This window comes from Siniperca chuatsi, linkage group LG20 (assembly GCF_020085105.1).
Source record: "Siniperca chuatsi isolate FFG_IHB_CAS linkage group LG20, ASM2008510v1, whole genome shotgun sequence".
Lineage (NCBI taxonomy): Eukaryota > Metazoa > Chordata > Actinopteri > Centrarchiformes > Sinipercidae > Siniperca > Siniperca chuatsi.
In genome coordinates this window covers 6,150,426-6,162,993 of record NC_058061.1, presented here as the reverse complement: position 1 = coordinate 6,162,993, position 12,568 = coordinate 6,150,426, and the positions used below count along the sequence as shown (strand labels likewise).

Genomic DNA, 12,568 nt, shown 5'->3' with positions numbered 1-12,568 from the left:
TTGTTTATTTAAAAAAAAAAAAAGGATTATTGCAGCTTAAAACAAGGCTGACAGCAGAAATAAGACAATATCATCACTGATGTGTCTTATCCACATAAATAAAGACTAGTACATTTACTTTATACTTATTTCTGTGCCCGCAAGTGAAATCACATAACTGACAGGACAGAAGAGATTAATTGTGTGATCGTTCATTTCCTGACGCCAAGGTATAAATGCAGAATGATTTATCATTGAGAGACAACTGTCAAGAGTGTCAAGTGAAGATTGAATTTAGAGTTGCAACAATTAGTCAATTAATCGATAAGTCGATTGACAGAAAATTAATTGGGAACTACTTTGATAACTGATTAACTGTTTCAGTCATTATTCAAGCAAAAATGCCAAAAATGTACTTGTTCCAGGTACTCAAATATGAGACTTTGCTGCTTCTTTTGAATATTTTTGGGTTCTGGACAAAACAAGACATCACCTTGGTGTCTGCGAATCTGTTTTCACTGTTTTCTGATATTAAATGGACCAAACAATTAACTAATTGATTAAGAAAATCATCGGTAGATTAAACAATAATGAAAATAATCGTTAGTTCCAGCCCTAATTGAATTAAACACAGGAGTTAACTGACATACATGTACAAGCTTTTTTAACCAAAGGAGCAGGAGTCTGACTGTAAACTGATGCTGGCATTAAATCTAACTAGAATAATGTTTAGGGTCTTTACTACTTGAGCCAAACGCGCTGATTGTTGCCACTGGGCTTTTGCTGGTTATTCAGCAGATTAAGCTAAGTCAGGATCAGGCTCCCCAGTGTCAGGGCTCCATAAAGCAGCCTCCTTCCCCTCAGCTAATGGGTAGCATACGGCAGGTAGAGGGGTAAGGGTACCTAAGATGGGGTGGCAGGTTTTACACAGCTTCAAACAGGAGGAGATGTTGTGTTCTCACTCAAACCATGGATGTGTAAACCCTGACCCCCTGCTTTTAAGAAACCTCTTGCCATTCCATACGTGTAACACACAGAGCTGGCAATTAATCTTTATGAGATGCTGACGTGACTGCATCCTTACAATCTGGTATGTTGTGTGGCTACAGTACATTAAGTCAACCTCTGACTGAAAAGCAGCTCTGCAGTTCAAGATCTTCATGACTATCCAACCAGATATAAGCATGTGAAGTTTAAACGCCTTCTGTTGGTGATCAGGAGAAATACAAATTTATGTGACGCTGGCATCTGCTCACATTTGGGGGAGGGGTGCCCTGATTCAGCTGGACAACACCTTAAAGGCTAGATGCACTCTACAAGAATTTAACCAGATTTAGCTCCACTCAGGCGGGCCCACATGAAACTGCACAATCTGGGTTACGATTCCACGTCACAGCTCAGATGGAGCAACATGGTATCAAAGTTTTGACTTTAATGGCAAGTTTGAAACTGATTTCGTATAAGAAATCTGACTGAGACTGTAAAACATCATTATTATGTTGAATTTGGTTGTTTGTTTTGCAAATAGTTTATGATTATGGAAATAATAATTTATGAGCATGGAAAGATTGATGTAAGTCAGACGAATATTTGGGTTGATGCTGACGTGAATTATTGGTGCTGTCAGGATACTGAGATAGCTTTCTGCTGACATTATTGTATATTCTAGCACATCCTCAGTGTTTCAGCTAGGACACAGACTTTATGACTTTGTCTTCAGAGGAAATACCATGGAAGATATACAGAAAAGAAGAGAACAGACACTCTGAGCCAAACGATTTAGGGATGGTAAGAAGAAACAGCAGCTTTTGAGGGCTCCACGTCACATGTTTAACTACAATAAGCACTGGGAGAGGGCTTGGGGTGAGTTGGGAGTGGGCGGGGGTAATGGATGCTCAGGCTCTTATTGGCTCCAGCCGGCTGCCCATATTTAGATTAGTGTCATGTCCCTCCCTGGTTTGTGTTCAGCTGTGCTTTGGAATGAAAGGCAAGATGTCTGGTTGCTCTCTCTCTCCACATCACATCATGGAAACTCACTGTGAGCTTGTTCACTGGCTCTGAAACGCACCTTTAGTCATTTAGTTGCTGTCTCTCCCCTGGACAGATTTACATGTTGGAGAAACTGAAGGCCATGAAAGTTTTGTTATTTTTCCTGGCTCATGATTGATGCAGTAGATGGAAATCAAATTGCTTATCGGTAACACTTTAAGTATCTGCTTTTCATTGTAGCCCCAGAGAATCAAATAGTAAAATGAAGTTTGGGTTTTAGGGACAAAATTTGGTGGTTAACAATGAGAACACGAGTGTGTAATTGTGTATTAACAGACTCTTTCCTCCATCTTTACTTTTGCTCTCCAAAGATCACTGCTTAATAGATACAAATATGTTAAAATGAAATAAAATAGACAGAACAGACAGGGTCCGCATGCCTGAATGGCTGGTGTTTGCTGGCCACCACTAGCCATTTGTCAAACCTGACATTCTGTGTCATTGTGTTAGCTACCCAAATTATCTTCTTTTTTTTCTTTTCTGTCCACGTTTGCAAGCAAAAGAGTAAAAAAAAAAAAAAAAAGAGGAGGTGCTCTTTTTTTGCCTGACATGAAGTATCAACTTTTCATTTCCCAGGCCTGCCACATCAACAAAGGGAGTATGCTTGGCTGAGATGCAAAAAGGACGAACAAACAGTGTCAAGACAAAAAAAAATGTAAGAATCGACCACAGGGGGAAAAAAGGGAGGGAGGAGCAGTCTGTTAAAAAATTGAGTGTGTATGTTGATGGTGGATGAATATGCACTTACAGTATCCTCTGACACCATTAACCTAGACTTAGTCTAACTTTCTATCAGTGTTGATGCTGCTTCTGTTACTGCGCTACACTATGGACATAAAGCTACAGTATTTCTTAGAATAGAGCTTTTTGAAAATTTATATCAAAATAAAGAATCTGAATCCGGAGCATATTTTTATTCTTCGCTGCATGACGATTACAGTGTTTTTTGATGAAGGAAACACTTTTGTGAGACAGTGTGAATCATCTTTGCAGTGCACCAAATGTCTGAGTTCATTCAAACCAGATGGTCTTAGTTAAAGCTAGCTCAGGAAAGAATTTGAAGGTCTTACAGCAGAATATAATTTGCAGATTACAAAGATATTAATGTACAGGACCTGATGTCACTGTCCCACATACTTAAATATAAATTAATTAAAATAAATTAAATTAGCCACATACAGTAGACGGCTTGGATGTTAGAGTTAAGGTGGGAATGTCATCATTGGGTTATCAAGTGGGCACCTCCCAATTTCAGAATCACTTCAGCGTGTGACTGTCAGTCACAGAGGTTAGACTTTTAATTAAGTTCAATGGTTATACTTAACCTAATAATGACAGTGGCCACCCACAATTAAGACAGGATCCACAGCTTCCTGCCCCTTCAAGCCCCTCTGACTCTAATGACTGCGTTTAAGCTGCAGAGCCACCTGGGTTATTGTTAGGCTTAGTAACAAAATTAGCTTTTAAGCTAAAAGAACTCTTTTTAAATGTTTAAGATTTTCTTGTGAATGAAAAAATCTAAATTGCATCTTGAGGTAAAGAAATGAGATACAGTAGGTCTATGATTACAAGGATGGCTCATTCTCATGCCTGTGATCTTGCATTTTGCTACAGATGTTTTACATATTAACACCTGAAATTATGAGGATGTAAACCTCCAGCACTGGACTCCTCTCAGCCCACTACCTCTCCCTCAACATGTCAAGACACTCAACAGTCTGCATTCCTCCTCCGAACAGTTTTCCTGGAGCTCAGCTGCTTAACAAGACACCATTGCCAAATGCAGTCTGCTTCCCCTATCATTTGAAATAAAAATAACGATGTAGTTTAATATAATCTGTTAGGATGATGCTGCATGTGTCCACTCTGAGGTTTCTGCACTCAGCTGTAGAAACATAAGAACATATTTGCCAAAAAACAGATATTAAGCAGCTCAAGATTTGATTGTTTATGCTTCATGCTTCATGTTTCCCTTTCTTTTTGTCTGCCACATCTTCACTCTCCACCTCTGTTAACACATTTTGCCATCTATTCCTCTCTCTCCTTTAATTTTTGTCCTGTCTCTACCTGTCTTGCGCATTGCTGAAGTTCTTTATTTGACTTTACACCCCCCTCCCTGTCTCCCCTTAAACATCTCTAAGCAGTGGGAGGGAGAGAAGCACCCAGTTAAATGAGTAGCCACCCTGGGGCGTCCTTCCTGAGAGTTCACGAGGTAGGAGTGCAGACCTTGTGTTAGACTCCACCTTCTCCAACCCACCAAACCCACCCCAGCCCCACCCAGCCTCTCCCAGCCTTGCCCATAGGAGTGTTTTTTTCATAGTGAGACAAATACTGCACCATGAAATCATACAATTTGTCTTTGGACTGTCAAATTGATGGAGGTTGTTTTGTTGATGCATGTAAATGCAGCATTGGTTCCAGGGATTGTCATTCCTTGTGCAGTATAGTTTTTGTGTCACATGCAGAGGTTTTTATTGCCTAGTTCATAGCAGTAAAATCTAAGAAAGATTATAGCCCTGAGATACTCCTCCCACTTCTAACCAGCATTGCTTTTGTTCCAAATTTTCCAAACTTTTTTGCTCCATATTCATGAAATCTGATATCACTTCTTGAGGGAAGGCTCTTTTTTTGACATTTTCATGGCCAAATGTTACCCAAAACACAGGTAACATTCTCTAAGTGCTGTTTTTTGTGAGTGAAAGCAGGGAAGGAAAAGAGAGATGACAGCAACAGAGAATAGCTTGGATAAATGAGGGAAAGGGGAACATCTTTTTGTTCTGTCCCAGCACATGAGTTCAATTCTTAAAGCATCTGGAATCACTTAACGCTGTGCTGCTGGCTGCATCACGCTCAGCTCTGCACTGTGACTTCAGCTTCGGAAACAAAACCTTAAGGTGGAAAAATGAAAACAGTCCTGAAACAGTCAGTCTTGAGGACTAAAGGTTTTTTGGTTAGTCACAGAAAAAAGTTTGTATTTGCCATCATAGACATACAGTTTCTAGTCACATGTAAGTTTTCTCTTGGCCATTATTTACATCTTCAGTCTGACTGACACCAAAATACTTACAATTCACTTAAAATTTACGATCCCAACAGTTGCAGTATTAAGACCCAGTAAGACTATACAGAGAGAATTAGTTTGGACTACTGGCCAGTAATCTAAATAAACTTTAACAAAGATGTTGTTTATCTATCGTGATCAATTGTTTTTGTCCACGACTAAGCTCAATTTTGTGGGTGTGTAGTTTTCAGCATTCTGTCAATTCATTTTAATATCTGTGCATTTTAAAGCCTAAAAACATATATTTAGGAATATTTAGCCTTCTGAAAGAGAGCAAGTAGTAAGTAATTAAGTACATTTTACTCAAATACAGTACTTAAATAGCATTTTGAGGCAGCCCTCTTGTACATTACCATTTTGTATTTCCATTTTGTGCAACTTTACACTTTTACTCTACTACTTTTCTGAGGAAAATATTGTACATTTTACGCTGTACAGTGTAATCTCATCAAAAAGTATGCATTGCTATAGATTAAATGCCCCAAAAGTAGTTGAAAAGCTATAACATGAAAATGCTGCTTGCACATTAATGCATTCATATGTTTACACTCTGGAAATGTCCAGTCTTTAGTATGAGTTCTTTTACTTTTGATATTTAATTACTTTTACTTATAATAGGTCCAAACTAAAGTAACCATTCAAATACTGGTGGTTTAGTGGTAATGAATATTTTTTATTTTGTGATTTTGTTTAACCTAAAGATCTGAATACTTTGACAAAATAATCCCTAACTCATGGTCCACTTTATGCTTTTACCAGAGCTTTCAACTTCTTCATCAGCAGATGGCATTTTCCAAGTAAGTTGAGCTTGAGTTACGATTATTTTGTCAAACTACTATTTCCAAGTTCATGAATGAACTTTTTACTCTCATCAGCATACTTGTTTCACCACTAATTCTTATTATCAATCATAAATTCTTGTCACGCATATTGTAGTAAATTCTGCAAAGATATGCCTTGTTCTTTGTTTTGTGTGTGTACATATCTGTGTGTGTGTGTGTGTGTGTGTATTTGTGTGTGCGTAAAGAGAGAGAGAAAGTGATTCCTACAATCTCAGTTTGTTGCTCTAGCACCTTTCTGGCAGTACAAGCCATAACATGTAGGCTACCTCTTTTATATTACCTGTAGCGACGTATATTCTACCCCCACACACCTCCACTCCTCCACTAGCTATACAGTCTCTATAACATGAGCATTTCATAGTTGTCCATTTGTCAGATGCTTTAATGAATCAATATATTAATATTATATTATTATTTTATTATATTATTACTACAAAATACACTTTTCATTCCTGTGTCTGTGTTTGGTGATGGATGTTTGAAAGCAGTAAAAACTATCTGGAATCCCTGAAAAACAGTGGAAAAAATAGGCTTCCCGGGCAAGTGATAATTCAAAAGAAAAAAAACATTAAATGCAGAAAAGTGAAAACATTTTATATGCTAAATATGTACACAAATACAGGCCGTCATTGGCATGCAGGACACAAAAGGCTTGGCTTTCTTTGTAGCAAAAACTCTCAGATCAGGAGGCAAAAGGTGGAGTCTCTCATTGTGGTCCCGGTGATGTCTTTTTCCGTGGTGCAGCATTTTCATTGGGGGAGTGTAATCACACTCAGCCTGCTGGCCGACCAAACTCTTGAGTTCACAGAGGATGAATCATGAGCCAGAGCATCTCGTCAGTAACAAAAACTTCCAGTCTTTTCTCATTCTTTATCTCACATTATGTCTGAAGTAAAGAGGACAGAACTGAGAATGACTGGTTCAAAATGTATATAAAGCTTTAAAAAGGTTGTATTGTCAGCTATAGTAAATAGAATAATGAGTACACAACAGTTCCTGATAGTTTCCACCTGGAACACTTTAGATGTAGTCTAACCTGCCAACACAGTGCTGAAGTTAAAACGTGTAGGTACGACCCCTCTGGGATCATCATGCTGTGAGGCCTTGTCCTCAGACCCAGGGCAGTGAGCAGAGGCCAGAGAAAACAGCCTCTGCCAATGGGAGCGCAAAGCTTTTTACAGGAGATCAGGACAGAGGAATTAGTCAGTCCGCTGGAGACCAGAGCTGAGACGCAATAGATGACATCCCAAACCATGCCCATGTGTTCGTTTCTTAACCTCAGAGGAAATAGCACTGGCAGATTTGATCACAACACTAGTGAATGTAGTCCAGTTATCCTGAAGTGGTAAACCCTAATAATCATAAGTTAAATTCTTAAGTTGCAGCTCTGACACTTTAACACATGTAACACATTTGACATTATGTGGCCATAATATTAATCTAAATGAATTAGAATCCTTGAAGGACTTGAGTATGCCATCTTCTGGCCGAATGTTTCTCATATCTGTGCGAAGTGGAAAAATAAACAGTTGGTGTGTGAAGATCAAGACCTAAGCATGTCTCAGCAAACTGTGTAACACTTTGAAAAATGGAAAAGGCGTGTGGTAAAAAGTGGACCAAATCTTGAAAAGTTAACTAAAATAAAGAAATGCATTGCGAATGGGCCATTGTTGTTGCATACCTCTGCTTATAAACATTACATTTTTTCTGATGTTAATCATTTTTAAAGCTCATTCCTAAAGTTTTTTATGTGTTAGTTTATGTCTTTTCTAAGAAAGTTCACTCTTCTTCTCTGCTGAGGCATAAAACCTCATCAACTCAAGTTTATTTATATAGCCCACAATCACAAGTGCTTTAAAAGTGCTTTATCTGTGCAGCATTCAACATCTTCTGTCCTTAGAGCCCTGATTTGGATACTCTACTTACTCTAAACTCTACAGTATACTGTTTGTATCCAAACTATGTATTGAGGAGTCATCTCCTTATGAGGGGTGGCTGGGATCACACCCACTGAAGAGCCTCCTCTAGTGCATACTGTCTCCAGCATTTAGGCTCACCCCAACTTCACAAACTGGCTCACCATGTAAACACAGAGCAGAAAGAGCAGTGATGACGAATGCGGACATTATGCTGAGGATTACGCAGTGGAGGGTGGGCATATTCCAAGGGGAAGGTGGAGGTGGTGGTGATGGGGGGGACTTCAAGATGAAATGGTGAAATGTGAGAATTCTGGATCATGTCTTAAGCATAGAAGGAGGAGCTGTAGTCACATAATGCAGATGGGTGTGAAAGAGCGAAGAGATTAACTCTTGGATTCAACCACAGGATCTTTATTATTAATTTAATGTTGCTTATTCCTCTTGTATGCAAGGTAAATTAAAGTTTCACATGATTCTTTCAGTATTAACATCTCCTCTGTAATTTTTTATATGTAAAATTCCCAAATTCCTGTCCATAACCTGACAACTATCTAACATCTGGATTAAAGCCAGATATTATTATCCTCAGTACAGTTCTGAAACACTGTAAACTATGATTACATAATAGAGTGTTGTGGCTTTGTGGTTTAGCAGGTGGTGATTACTTTTGTTTTCTCTGTAACAATGTCTCCCTCCCAGTCGCTCTGTTGGACTTCTTTAAATAAAAGGACAGAAACGCTGAGGTTGAAGTGGGACCTTCATGTCATTGTTGGGATCTCTAAAGGCAACCTGGATGTCAAAGGTCAGCTGTTTGTTGTTGCCAGGTGCAGAGGTGGAATATACTTTCTGTATACTTTCTGATACAGTTTTTATCTCTCTCACATACTTCACAATGGAGCAAGAGCTTGATTGTAGAAGCAGACAGCGTGAATACTTATTACTGTATGACTCATTTGTGAAAAGACATGGTAATGCCTTATACAAAGTTGAGCTCCACATGTTCTACTTTCTCTGGGCCTCCTTATTCCTGCCTCCTCTCTCTCTCATCCAATCTCCAACATGCAACATAATTTATAATCAAATGTGCAGACCAGCCTCACAGGAAAGATTACAAACAGCTGAAAAGGGAAAATAGAGGCCTGCCAAGATACATTCCTTAGGCCTACTTCAGTTAGTAGGCTGAGAAGACGCAATAGTGATATAGTGAGGGAGTTAATAGAGATCTCCAAGGTAGCAGCATGATCATTATAGATGTAAATGTGTTAAAACTACATGACACTTTGTGGAAAAGATGCTCATATGAAAAGTGCTGTTTGCATTTACTGCCTGCTGTCAATCATCAGTTAAGCACTTAAAATAGAATCTCAAATTGCCATTTTTCCAGCTTTCTCTGGCTTTAGGGTGTGGCAAACAAGGGAAGCTAACTAGCATGTTGTTGATTTCACCCTTCTGAAATTTGGTAGCATTGAAATTACAGCTGCAACCAACGATTCTTTTCATTATTGATTAGTCAATTATTTTGCCAATAATTTTTATAATCAATATTTTTATAATAATGGATCGAATGACAATATAAAAATAGCGTGACAGTGTGAACGGGCTCTCTCGTAGTAATGAACCTACAGAGAATTATTACCTGAATCTGCAGCTCCCCTCGGGACCTGTACCTGTTCAACACCAAACAGCAGACACAGTTAGCAACTAGCTGGTGAACGTAGTGCAGCATTTAGCAGCTAAAGAGCCAGATATTTTCCTCAGGAGATGGTAGAGACTAAAAACAGAGCTAAAAGAGAGTGAATATTGGACTTACATTCTTCAGGTGGCCAGACACGACTCCAAATGAATGATAATGTTGCTCTGGAACTGCTGGATGTGTAAATAAGCAACTCTTATTTCAGTTTAGTATATCAACTTAAAAAGTGATGAAATTTAAATCTTGTGTTCACAACTTGTTTGGCCAAAAATCAGTTATTTCTAAAAGTTTATAAATAGTCAGAAATAGTAAAAGAAAAATCATCATTTCTGAAAGTCAAGGTAATGTCATTAAATAGCTTGGTTTCGCCAAACAACAGTCCAAAAACCTAATATATTCAAGTTACTGTCATATATAAGAAAAGCAGCAAATCCTCACAAGTAAAAAGCTGGAACTTGGGAGTTTTTGGCACTTTTGCTTGAAAAATGACTAACAATTAATCAATTATCAGAATATTTATTATTAATTATTATTATTTTTCTGCCAGTCGATTAATCAACCAATTGTTTCAGCTTTAACTGAAATAATGTGCTAATTTCTGTACATATAACAATGACACAACTGACTAGAGTTTAGAGTAGAGAATGCAGAACTAACCTAAACATTACTGTACTGGTACTCAGAGCTTTAACTGCGCAGACATGTGGACCACTAGTGTTTCAGATTGTACAAAGATTTTTCAGGCAGAAGGAAGATTTGGGGAAGATGCCATTTTCCTTAGATTTTCCATTTAGCTCAACAAGAAGTTGGACTCAAGCATCAGCTTTTAGGCGACATCAGAGAACGGGGTTGGTGATCTGTGCAGAGCAGAAAAACAGCTTCAGTCTGATTTGGATTAATCCGCAGAAATGAAGAAATCCGTTTTTTTTATCTCTTTCCTGTGTAAAGATAAATTTGTACATTTGGCTTTAAAACCCCATCTATGGCAAAATAAATTAAAGTTTATTTGAAAATGTTCATCTATCAAGGACTCACACTTTTCTACAAGATGCTAGTTAAGTAGGAGTGACCCTTAAAAACTGTCTGGTGTTGCTTTTTATCATCTGCTTATGCCTTTAAGCCCAGTCTGATCCTGGGTGCTGTCTTCAGACTGGGTCTTCCTCTCATCTGGGTCATCTGAAACTTTCTTTTGAGAGTCTTCAGATTGGTAGCAGCTGTGGTTGTTGGCTGGGTTTAGGCTGTGGGAGGCTGCGGCAGGCCAACGGGGAGGAGCTCCAGCATCTGGAAAAGAAGGAAAGCTGGCTGAAACACAGAGACGAGAGCCTAGCAACATGAATACTCTCTGAACCAATCCTGCCGTTACAGTGTTTGCAAGTTTACTGTTCACTTTATGTAAATCAAAGTTTTCAGGTACCAGTGGATTAGCTGTGAACCACAGCCTATGAAATTTAATTTAAAAGTGTGCATCTGCTGTATAGAAAGTGTTAGACAGAGTGGCTGAGAAAGTGGAAAGAGTGGACTGTTGTTTTTAAGATCTGACCCTCTGGGCCTCTCCTGAAGTAATAGCGTGTCTAAACATGTGGGAGCCGCCTGCAAGAAGAAAAAAGAGGAAGGGGGTTGAGGTAGTGCTTGTGCTGGTCAAGAAAAACTTAAATTCCTCCTCAGATCTGCTCATTTTAGCTATCTTCTTTCTTCAGTTTCAGTTCTCTGTACTTACTTTCTGCAAGTACTACAAAGTTAAAATGTTTAATAAACAGTCTACAAATGTAACACTGATGATGAATTTCTATAGCCACTGATGCAATGGTACAGTATAAAAGGGGGTAATTGTGCCCCCTAGTCTATGGTCATAATAAGGAATTAAAACCACCATTACAAACCAAAATGAATCATATTTTCACTCTTTTTCTTGGAATAAATGAGTGTACCACATTCTGATAATGTATTCTTTATAAAGGGTTTATATGTCATGACTAAAGGTTTTATTAATAGTTTAGTTTAGTTTGACGGTGCAAGAAGGAGGACATCAAATCACACACAACTGCAAAAATGTCAAAGATAACACAATCAATTCCAAGACTTATTTAAAGGTAGCAGAGATGCAAGAGTCCAGGTGACTAGGCGACATTATCTTACCAACAAACCAGCGCAACAAATACCAATATCATCATCAATGAAAACACTCCAAATCAAACATCAAAAACGTAAATGATGTGAAAAATTGCATAAGAATGTTAACTAGGATTGTAAACTTACACTTCCAAGTTTACCATAAGCCAAAATTTAACATTCTTTTCAAAATGGTGGTGGTCACTTATTGTTTAATGTGCAAAGGTAAGTTATTTCAAATCCTGGCACCATAGAGCCTCAAAGAACAGGTACCCATTTTGGTGTTTAAACCTCAGCAAGCACAAGTCTGCAACACTAGCTCTATTCTGGTGGGAAGGTTGTCTTTGAGATAATAATAGATAAAAATAAAAGTAGTGGTTTATAGATCTGTAATAAGCTGTTGGGACAATGAAAATGAGGACAATTTTAGGTTGCCAGTTTGTGAAAAAATCCATTTGGCTATCCAGCTCTAGTATAACTTGCCTTGTCTTTTTATTCTATTTTTAAATTAATCAGAAAGACCCTTCCAATGGACAGTTTCACCACTTACCTTCCAGAAACGTACTACATAGAATCTGGACCAAAATCCATGCATGAACAACTTCTTAATATTTAAAACTGCAGACTAGATGTCATGAGTTTATAACCCAAACCCCTTATTTTTCACAACCTAAACTTGCAACCCAAACGTCACAAATCTATAAAGCATTGATTAATGACTCATTAACCATAATAAAGCAATTAGTTACAACTTATAAATACTTCATAAAGTTTTCCTTATACGCTAATATCTTATTTTCTAGATCACTGACATCAGTTTGATGTCAGTTACATGCCATAACATACGAAATATTATGAACTCACAAAAAGTCTAATAAGTCTAAAAGTCAGCCATGCTAACAACTCTGTGAGGCTG

At 38.1% G+C, this 12,568-nt stretch overlaps 1 long non-coding RNA gene across 7 annotated transcripts in view; it reads left to right on the top strand.

Moving 5' to 3' along the window:
- Positions 1-12,568, top strand: part of LOC122867825 — a 39,289-nt gene that overhangs the window by 9,698 nt on the left and 17,023 nt on the right. The window contains exons 4-5 of one of the 7 annotated variants that reach the window (XR_006375998.1): positions 5,849-5,886; positions 8,550-8,652. The exons of 4 other annotated variants lie outside the window; for them this stretch is intronic. This is a non-coding gene — a long non-coding RNA (uncharacterized LOC122867825). Of the gene's footprint in view, positions 1-2,604; positions 2,684-3,642; positions 5,218-5,848; positions 5,887-8,549; positions 8,653-12,568 lie in introns of those variants that run through there. 2 more of the 7 variants (XR_006375996.1, XR_006376002.1) reach the window with 2 other exon arrangements.